General features: G+C 35.0%; 1 non-coding gene across 1 annotated transcript; it reads right to left on the reverse strand.

The window, feature by feature from the left end:
* Nucleotides 1–7,083: 7,083 nt before the first annotated feature.
* LOC123459102 lies at nt 7,084–7,208 on the reverse strand. Its single transcript, XR_006636018.1, has one exon. It is a non-coding gene; the product is annotated as a small nucleolar RNA SNORA63 (small nucleolar RNA).
* Between the last annotated feature and the right edge of the window lie 1,704 nt (nt 7,209–8,912).

Here is an 8,912-nt window from a genome sequence, read left to right on the forward strand (position 1 = left end):
GCCAAGTCTATTCATTGATTTCTTGTCAATCATAAAATTCATATTTTATTGCTTCATTTTACTCCATTGTTCAGAATTACCCATTTAAGACATAATTTATTACCCACTCAATGCTATGTAGGTCTTCTTGCTGGTTCTAAGTGATCACAATATCATTTTGCAGATATAATTTACACTAGATAGAAAGCTTAATATAGCTTCTCAACATTTGATCACTTCATAATGTCATGTTTTTGGATTAATGGTATATTGTGTCCTATTTCACAAGTTAAAATGAGAGTCCAGTAAAAATTATGGCCGCTAAAATTTATAATTTTAGCATCTAAAGTAACCATGATAATATATGAAGGAGTCACACACTTAGTTTATCACTTTAGAAATATTGTATAATGAAATGATGATACTGTTAAAGAGTATAACATAATATTATATGAGCCATAAGCAGATATAAGTTGAAAATAATTTTTTCTGGAATATCTGTTTATTTCATTGCAAATAGATGTTTAAGTACCTAACTGTATTCTCCAATTCTGTATGAACTTTTTACACCAAGAACTAGAAAATTTGGAACAGAAAAATGTATAAATAACCCACACCCTGCAGTTTGGTCAATTTGTTTGCTGCGGTACAATGTAAACAAATCAAGTTGAACAAAATTCAGCAAGATACATTCTTAAAATGCACAATTGATAGACAGTAAGCACATAAAAAGAAGACTTCAGCTTAAGTGAGAGGAACCCTAAATGATTATGAAAAGCAATATGAGGACACTCAAAAAGAAGAGAACAGAACAAAATAAATGGCATGAGTAACAAGAAGATGGATGGATGTCAGGCTTCACAAGCCAATCAACTACATTAAGCAGGAGAGTCAATGAGTTCTCGACAGTGGTGAAGCAATATGTCATTTGTTTGTAGATTAAAAAGCCTCTTTGGCACACTACCTCATCATAATCAGGAATATGAAGTTATCAAGTTATATATGGAGAAATGAGGCATCAAATAAAAAAAAAAGGTGCAATGATAGGCATTTCAGAGCAGATAGGACTAGAACCTAACTAGAAAGAACTGAAATTTGGGTATACCCATATTCCATTAATCCTTAGGCATTTACTAAAGAAAAAAAAACTGAAGCTTGAGATAAATTAGCATTGTCCATTAATAGTATTATCAAATATATTATGATCCAGCTGAATCTGTTACTACAGACCATTTCATTAGTTCGCCCCAGACTCAGTTCATTAGAAAATATGAAAGCTTACACCAAACATGGGTAAAAATAAATCATGTCAAAATGGATTTCACATTGATGGATAGTCACAAAAATTCTGTCAAGAGATATAACCAAACAATGTTACATCATTACTGTACTTCAGTAAAGAATCATGTATCTATATTTTTAATGGTTTCCTATACCACACCCCAGTAGCTCAGCATTATATGTTACACATTGTGTGTCAGCAAATAATATTGAAGACACATTTTCACGACAGTACTTGTTCAGAATCCAACTTTTTAAATATTTTACTTATTTGAGAGAGTAAGAGAGCAAGAAAGAAAGAAAGAGGCAGACATAGAGGGAGAGAGAGAAAATGGGTGCACCAGGTCCTCCAGCCCCTGCAAAGGAACACCAGAGGCATGTACCACCTTGTGTATCTGGCTTATGTGGGTACTGAGGATTGAACCTGGGTCCTTTGGCTTAGCAGACAAGTGCCTTAACCGCAAAGCCATCTCTCCAGTCCCCAACTATTTTATAACTAAAATTTTCCAATGTCTCAAACATAAATTGCGTTCTTTTGTAGGCATGGGTACAGGGAGTCAGATAGTGCCTGACTCTGTCCTGACTAGAATGGTGCTCATTATTTAGCACAGGTTGGACTTGAACACCAGGCAAATCTTATGCCTCAGCTTCTGGAGTGTTGGGACCACAGACATGCACCATCACTACTGGCTTGTAAGCAGCAGTCTTATGATTAGAACTTCACATTTAGATCTCAGTTCTATAATTCTAAATGGACTAGTGATATAACCCTGCAAAAGGTTTTTTTTTCTTTCTTTCTTTCTTTTTTTTTAATTTGTTTTGACCTTTACTATCACCTTTCTGGCTTTCCATGGTTGGTCTCTGTACTTTGTTTCTCTCCATTATTCCCAAATTAATTTATGAAAGTCTCCAATATGCTTATTTTGTACAATTAGTAATAAAAGCTTCCAGTTCTATGTGTAACCTTTAAGGCATGCTGGTGGTTTTACAATCATTATTTTCCATAAATCTTATAGAACTGTCTGAAGGAAAGTATTATTATACGTATTCTGCAGAGGAAGGACAGCCCACAGACAAAGGTGAACACACAATTGAGAGGATCTAGGATGGAAAACTCAGGTGATCCAATGCCACTTAGAGTGACATTTCTCACATTTATTTTTTATGTTATACTTATTTATTTTGTAGATATTTTTGCAAAACTAGGGGTTTGAAAAATAGATGATTTGGCATGGGAAATAAACATTTTCATCACAGCCCACTTTTCCATCCACATGGTCTTTTCAATAAAGTCTGAAACTACAGATGGTTCAGGTCCCCTAATCAGCTCCAGCCATAACCTACTAAACTCTTTCATTCATGGTAGAGTCTCTGGCATTTGTGGTATCCTTGGTCTCTGGAAACTACCCACTCACTCTCTTCCAGAAGGTGTGTCATAATTCCATCTTCTCTACCATGTCCCACTATGGCTTGTAACAGTCTTTCCAGGGAAGAAGCCCATTGGTTTCCATGATCCCAGTGTGTAGCACAGTGACATTCACATAAGAGATACCCAATAAAGAATGGCTACCTCAGTGTGTGAATATGCCTAAGCACTTACCTTTGTAATAAATGTATTCATTTTGAAAAAAAAAAACAGCTTCTATTTCTATTTTGTACATTTAAAATATTTTGGATTGATAACTAATGTGTTCATATATTTAGACTGAAGTTTTCAAACATATTATGCATATTTAATCATTGGTTTATGGAAACATATAATGTTATTTCTAATTAGTATATTTCAGTATGTCTTTTTTGTTGTAACATATTAAAGCAATGGCATTTTTCCACTATTAGTTAGCAATTGCATTTTCCCCATTATCCTTTATTGCAAGGGACACTAGGGAGAAGATGTTTTATAAAAATTATTTTTGTAAACTTTTTGTTTAGAGCATGAGCCAGCATATAATTAGTAGGTTGAGGTTTTACTTTCACAGGGTTTTATTGAAGGGGGTCAACAGACTATAGCCCGCAGGCCTCTGCCTGTTAGGGTGAATGAGTTGTATTGTGACATAGCTAGATGCATTCATCCTGGTACTATCTATGGCCACATGCAGAGAGTAGAGTTGAATAGGTCATCCTATGAAGCTGAACATATTTGCCCTCTGACTCTTCATAGTAAAAAAAAAATGCTAGTCCCTTAACAGAAACATATTATTCCTCTTATTTCTGCAGTGCAGTGTTCATTCCAAGAAACACAACATAGACTGATTTTCCCATGGGAATCATGATTGTGCAAAACACTTTCTTTTCTGCAAGGTAGTCTCACTACTTTGCCCTGAGAGGTCTGTTATAAGATTTAGAGTCTGAATATAAAGCTCTTTACTCTGGAACTCTTCAGCTTAGAATACTTTCCTGGAGGATGGTTTAGGCATTGCTTTCAAAGGAAGTACTGCACTTGGAGTCACTTCAATGATTTCCATGTGCTTCCCACCTCAAACTAAGGAGTTCTGTGCAGAACACACTCTCAGACAACACACGCCAGAGAAGTTAAGAGCACTACCCATCAGACTGCTACAGTAACTGCTTCAGCATGTACAATGGCTGCAGATGAGTGTGTTCAAAAAGCATACTTTAATATACACAAAACTGCCTTACAGTGACACTTTGGTCATTGCACAGAGGTCTGCTGACTTGCTTTGGCAAGGAATTCTGCTGAGACTGAACTTCAGGTGTAAACAGAGAATCACATGCCATCATCTCTGCGTTGCAAAATTAGTGACATGGCCATATTATAGGACAGATTATTTTCTTGTAATACAATGTGACCCAATTTGCCAAATAAAAAAGGAATGAAAACAGCAGCTTGTAGCAACACCTAAAATATCTTTTGAGTCATTATCTCTTTAATGAAAAGTAGCACTGGACAATTTCAACGCAAATTGTAGTTTAGCATCTCATTAACTGAATAATGTTTTATACACACCATGCATTTCTAAGCACATGGAAGCTTGTAAAAAAAATGGTACACTAAAATGAATCCACAGTTCATTCTTCTATTCCTTCACAGATGACAAATAAGGTTGTCTGTCCATCAGTATCTCTTAATTACAGTTTTCTTCTTTTATCTTGTTTAGATGTTAAGTAGACCACAGTGAGATTTCCAAGAAATCCATTTACCACATTCTAAGATATTTATATAATCCCTCCCACTGTGGGTTATACGGACATTTGATTCTGATTTGCCATTTGACTGGCAATTTCTTTTTCTGTCAGACTTAGGGGGTCTGAAATAAAAGAGGAGCTGATTTTGTGTAACAAAGCCCTCCCAGAACATAAATTACTACTGGGCATCTTCTACTGCCAGTAAAACAAATCTTGCAACTTTTAATTGAACCCTACTGAGACCAGAATGCTTCTCTTCTTCAGTTCATTTAAAAAATCTCCCCCCATAGGTGATATTTTTTTTCTGTCAGTAATCAAGAGATTGCTACACTGGCTTCACTTCTTGTGTTTATCAGCTCAGATCTTTCACCCTGATAAGCCCAGGCTATTGGGACTTTTATGGCTGATCCCTACCAAGCCTGGAAATCTGCAGGCATTCTTCTCCTGTTTCATACTGAGTTAGCAATCAATCCCATCTGTTCTTCATCATTAGAAACTCACAGTGTACCCAAAGCCATTCTTCAAGTGACACTGAAAACTTTTGAGGCAACTTGCTAGACAAATAAACAGGTATTGTACATCTATGTAGGCATTGATCAAAATAATAGATTTTTTTCAGAGATCCAGATGATAGTTTTTACTGAAAATCTGTATTTATATATGCATGGTTTTTCAAGCCCTACGATTGTCATATACACGATAATAAGTATGTATAATATCTATAAATAATGATAAGCTTCATTGTATATACTGATAATCTTGAAGAAAAAGAAAGTGGTTTCCTATCAATTTGTTATTTGCCATGAAAAAATATCAGGTGACTTATTTTGTGATATACACACAGTGTTAATAGAAAAAAAAAAAAGAGGAGGCTTGTTTTCCATATGTTATAAATGTGGACCACCTAATCAATCAGATACATTAGCATTGTTTGATATTGGCTTCAGGCATCTATGGACTTAAACACTATTCATGAACTTTATAGGTTTTCAAAGCCAAAATTAATCAATAATAAATTCTTTAGTCCATGTAGTTAGTCCATCAATATTAAAATACAACATATATATTAGCTAATTTACTGTGTATTTTTAAATAAATATAAGAAACTGAAATTACAAATCCCTATAAAAGAGCATCTTCCTGATTTACAATATATTCAAAATATAATCTTTGTAATGTTTACTACATAATATAGACAAAACAGAGTTGGCAGAATCTTTTACACATTGAGCCATTGTGTTTTGTGTGAGGACTTTTTAATCAAGTACATTTCTTGGTAAAATGAATCCTGCTGATTTACATACATTAGCACAAGTTTCATGAAATAAAATTTCTTATTATCTTTAATATATCAAATGGAATGTCTGATGCTTGATAACCTTAAATTCACAAACAAAGAAGATAAAACTAAGCTTTGATCAAATACTAAATATGTTTTCTTAAGAGATTTCATGACACTTCTGCAAATATCATTGCTTATTTTAATTTTCAGCATTTTCCAAAATTGGTAATAGCTTATCATGGTATTTGTTGGATTATAGCAGGGTGCATACAATTTCAAAGAAATTCTAAAACTCCTTTAAAACTAGAACACACATATGGGAAAATCCTCAAGTTACACTTATATATAGTATATATATATATATATATATATATATGTGTGTACATATGTATGTATATATGTATATATATATTTTTTTTGAGGCAGGGTCTTGCTGTAGCCTAGACTGACCTGGAATTCACTGTGTAATCTCATGATGGACTCAAACTCACAGCCTCCCTAGTACTGGGATTAAAGGCATGCACCATTATACTTGTCAAATATTTTTATTATTAATTAATATAAATGAATATCTGAAAAACAACTTTGTACAAAACATGGGAATTTACTAAGCAACTTTTTTCCACAGAAAGAAACCATGCAACAATATCTTTAAGCAAATTATGTTCTTTGTAAGTAAATCCTCTGTCTTATGAAAATGAATATTTTAAGTAATGAGCAGTGCAGCTATTGTGGTTGGCATAACTTAGCAACTCTCTTATATATAAAACTAAAACTATTCCATTAATCATATATGAAGAAAATTTAGAAAGCTCATTATTTTAAAATTTTCTTACAATTTATTTTAGATTTTCTGTAGAGTCATTCAAATTTATGAAAACAAACAGTATATCAGCCTTAACCACCATGAAATTTTAAAGATAATTAGCATTAAGGTATCTGTTTTAGCTTACTATTATGCAGGTTATAGTCTATAACTACCTAGCTGCTTCAGCACCTTGACTATCATGTGGTGTTGAGTTGAAGTCCTCTGAAACTGCAAGTAAATTATACCTTCCATCCCTTTTCTCTTGACATTCACTTTGTGGTGTTTTGTCACAGTAACACAAAGATTACTAATAGAACATTGGACAGAGCAGTATGCGATGGAAAAGGATTTCATCATGTCATTGAATTATAGCAATCTGGAATTTTATTTTTAACATTTATGTATATATATATATATATATATATATATATATATATATATATATATATATATATACACACACACACACACACACACACACATAATCTCCTTTCTTTCTGTGTTTCTTTCTGTGGAAAAAAGTTCACCTCCTTCACCCTTGTGCTGGTACCTGGTTTACCAAGAAAACAGCACCCTTACTTGTTTCATGTATAAGATGAAGCATCCCTGGCTGCTACATAGCAGTCAGGTATAGTTAAGAAACAATATTTTCTTAAGCAGGGGGGATGACAATATAGCACATGCCAGCTATATTATAGTTTAATCTTGATATATATATATATATTTTCACTATCTTTTCCATTACTTTTCTCCCACACCATTTTGTAAACTTTTTTTTTCCTCCCTTTGGGTTTTTATGATTTTTTTTAAATTTTTTATTAATTAGTTTTGTACTCAGCAAATACAGTCAGTTTGGTACCCTTATTAGGCTAATCAGTGACCTAACCCGTCCCTTTGGCCCCTCCTTGTTGAGGTATGTGGATCATATATTCTGGAGTTAGCCCACAGTTATGGGTAGGATAAATGTCTCTGCATATCATGACCCAACATGTGGCCCTGACATTCTTTCCTCCCTCACTTCTGCAAAATTTCCCTGAGCCACGTTGGGTTCATTTTTGGTCTGCTTCAGTGCTGAGGTGTTGGGGGCCTCTGGGTCACTGGCTCTCTGATTTGGTAGGAGTTGTTTTTTGTCTGTGTTGATCTCCTTCACCCTTGTGCTGGTCCCTGGTTCACCAAGAAAACAGCACCCTTACTTGTTTCAACTTGGGCCCTTTTAAGGTATGATGGGCTGGCTCTCTCCTTAGGATCTACATCTATCTGAAAAAGAGAAGCAGATTCTCCAACAGAGAGTAACTTATCCCCAGACAAATGAGATACCCTTACTTTTTTTTTTATAGAGAATTTAATAGGTGTAGGCCCTCTTTATCCCACTATTGATGGCAGCTTGATAATGGAGAGCAGGCTTATGTTTGGATATGGTTATGACTTGTTTCCCAGATCCAGCTATGGGTCCCATTCCACTGAGGGGATCAATTAGCCAAACAGAAGTTGGTTTCACACCATGGCTGTGTGCCACTACTGCACTTGTGTGGGCATCACTACAGGTTATTTTCTGCTAAGTAGGTTAGACCATGAATTGCTTGGACAGATATTGGTCATTTTCCCCCAGTCGCCCATGTAGCACCTTCAGGTACTATACACGCTGACTGTCTGGGGACTGAATCTCTTCCAGGTTCCAGCCATGACATGATTAGGGATGATGAACCTTTTCTTAAGTGTGTGTTTACTATTTGTCTTTCTTCCTCTGAGAACTGCCTGTTCAGCTCTTTGCCCCATTTTGTGAGTGGGGTGTTTGACTTTTTACTGTTTAGATTTTTGAGTTCTTTGTAGATTCTAGAGATTAGGTCTCTGTCAATTGGATAACCAGCAAATATTTTCTCCCATTCTGTGGGTAACCTATTCACTTTGCTTATTGTATGCTTGTCTGTAAAGAACCTCTTCAGCTTCATGTGATACCATTGGTTGATGACTGTTAAAGATCATGAGCTACTGGGCTTTTGTTCAGGAAGTTTTTTTTCCATTTCTTTATCATGGAAAGTTCTTCCTATATTTCCTTCCAGTAGTAGTTGAGTTTCTGGTCTTATGTTGTGGTCTTTCATCCATTTGGACTTGAGTGTAGTGCATGGTGAAATGTATGGATCAAGTTTCAATTTCCTGCATATAGTTATCCAGTTTGTCTAGCACCATTTGTTGAAGATGCTGTCTTTTTTCCAGCCTATATTGTTAGGGCCTTTGTCAAATATCAAGTAGCTATAGCTGCTTGACCCAAAGTCCTGGTCCTTATGCTAGTACCATGCTGCTTTTATTACTATGGCTTTGTAATATAGCTTTAGATCAGGTATGGTGATGCCACCAGAGGTATTTCTTTTGCTGAGGATATGTTAGGATATGAGAGGCCTTCTGCCTTTCCATATG

Source organism: Jaculus jaculus, chromosome 2, assembly GCF_020740685.1.
Source record: "Jaculus jaculus isolate mJacJac1 chromosome 2, mJacJac1.mat.Y.cur, whole genome shotgun sequence".
Lineage (NCBI taxonomy): Eukaryota > Metazoa > Chordata > Mammalia > Rodentia > Dipodidae > Jaculus > Jaculus jaculus.